We start from the raw sequence: 2,724 nt of genomic DNA, 5'->3' as shown, positions 1-2,724 counted from the left end.
GCATCACACCAGCTAGGTCCTTTATCTTCTTTATAGCTAATGACTGTTTTTCACTACAAGGGGTGGACTTTTCTTTAACATGAGGAATAGGTGCACAATGTAGCTCAATAATTAGGCAAAAAATATGTCATATAATTTACTAACCCAATAAATTGTTGAATTTTTTTAGTGACGTTAGTATTCCCGAAAATTTGTGTAGTTCTTGAGCTATGTGAGGATGTGGTTGGTACTTCCCATAAGATATTTTCATACCAAGAAAATCAATAGAACTTACTCTAATTTCCATTTTTCTTTTCGAATAACATGATTCCATGCTTCTTTAACACTTGGTGGTTAAATCTATGTAAGATTTTTCATCTGGGAGCGCAGAAGAATCTCATCGATGTATACCAGGGTATTGTTGAGAATAGGTTCAAAAATTCTTATCATTGCCTTTTGGAAAACAAATTCAGCATATTTAACCCAAATGGCATTACTTTCTACTAGTAATGATGGTCTGGAATGCAGAAGGCAGTCTTTGATCTGTCATCAAGATTTAATCTTAATTGCCAAATTTGTCTTTGAGATCAAACTTTGATAATACTTTTGCATCTACAAAAGATTGGAACAATGACTTCTTCTTCAGAAGAGGGAACTTATCATCAGCTAAAGAATGGTTAAGGGGCTGATAATTCATGACTAGCCTAAGTTTGCCATGAACTTGTTTGCTCCTCTTGTTGACATAGAACGCTTCACATGCCCATGGTGATGTGGTGATCTCTATGACACCTTGTCAATCAACTCTGAACATTTCGTGAATTGCAAGCTGGTAATGATCTGGATTCATGCCAGGAAGGCTCGTCTTTGTAGGGTTAACATCTTTGTTCTCTTTGAATGGGAGAGTAACGAAAAACAAAGAATTTAACCATAGTGGGGATTTGTTCTTCTCAAGAAATTTTGTGACTAAAGGCGTAAGAAGTTTGAATGATATGATGTTTGAGACTATCCATAGTAATATTTGATGCCTTATAGAGTCATGGAATAGAACTCCATGGATTCAGAAAACTTTTGTAACGGAGTCCCTATTCTGCATACCTTAAACCCGGTAGTATGTGGAGTATGTCGAAACTAATGAAAAGGTCTTTACCGTGCGAACTACATCCTAAAAGTTTGTGTTTAATCACACATTTAGGGTATCCCTAGGGTGTCCAAGCTTAAGCACCAGTTTGTTACGCTCCAAACACGTGTACTCGAACCCCCACTCTCCGAGCGAGTGCCGACTCCAGCAATCTCAGAAAAAAGATGAAGAAGAGAAAAAAATATGCCAAAAGTAATTTGTTCTTTAATCAACGAAAAGCATTCCCTATAAATAACTACTACTCTTGTATCTCCTACAAAATGGTAAACTAAGATAAATATCAAACTAAGTTTATCCGTTAATACCATTATTTATCCTTATAATAATCCTACCTAAAATAGAGTTTCACTCCATCACATAATCTTTGTGTCAATCGGGTACTACTAGAATTCTTTTCGAACACCTAGTTTTAGTCGTAGTCTCTTCTGAAGCTTCAGCCCTAACAGTTGTAACATATATGGAACAGAATTGAAGTAATTAAGTTTAAAAGGAAATTAAGTAATTTTAAGATGATTAAAAAATCAAAAATTTCAAGCTTAGTTAGGAAGCTAAGATTGAAGATGTATAAAAGGACTGAGCATCAAGATCAGGCCTTCAAGGACCTATTACGGCCTGGTTCTTATTCGCACAAAACCCAAATAAGAGCTAGTTTATGTTGGTTCCCGAATGAATGAATGAATGGCTTTACATTAAGTATTAGTAGAAGGTGGGTTTAATACAAATACACAAACTTTCTTCAAATTTAATTCTTATTGTGTTATGAATCAAAAACTTACAAGTTGTTTTGAATTAAGGAAAGCAAAATCTAACATCTAAAATCTACTTGAAAGATAAATAGTTTCACTAAAAAAATTCATACGAACTCCTAAAAAACACTCTTACAAATGAAAATTATCACACATAAATCTTATAGCTCGTCGCTTTTGCATAGGAGAGTTTTCCACACAGAAAACTTGTAAGCACACTTTGCACGGAAGCATGAACTACTTTTTTATATCAAGTCATGCATTTGTCACCAACTTGGACACTTGTAGCGTTAGGGTAAGTTGACCTGCCTATTAATGTGTGCTCGAAAGCCAATCATGGGATAATTATTTTGGATATTTTTTCATGATATTTATTAATAAAGTCAATGTCTATTTATTAATAAAGATGGTGTCTATTTATTATGTATCATTGTTATACTTCGTGTTGTATTAATGTGTGCTCGAAAGCCAATCAATGTTTTACTTTAGACTAAGGTTTAGTAATGCAGTTGAGACTTGAGACTAGCATATATGGCGGTTCACATGGTTGATAATGTAGTCCACGTATGAGTACAAGTTGGAGAACTTGTTACTGAACAGACCAACTATGAGGATACTGTATAGTTTGTGTGTTTTCTCTTGTAGTTATTGTATATATGGATGTCATTTGACTTGATAATCTTGAAGTTTTCTATAGTTAATACGTTGCACACTTTGGTGATTACTCTAACTATATCAAACGTAGTGACAAAATGGACATCGGATGTTGTGCTTTGTTTGTCTCCGCCGCCTAACAACAAAAGTTAGGTTTGCAATTGAACTCTCATATCTCTCTCTGTCTCTCTCTCTCTCTCTCTCTCT

The sequence above is a fragment of the Cynara cardunculus genome (assembly GCF_001531365.2).
Source record: "Cynara cardunculus var. scolymus isolate 2C chromosome LG 5, CcrdV1, whole genome shotgun sequence".
Taxonomy (NCBI): Eukaryota; Viridiplantae; Streptophyta; class Magnoliopsida; order Asterales; family Asteraceae; genus Cynara; species Cynara cardunculus.
This window is presented reverse-complemented; position numbering follows the sequence as displayed.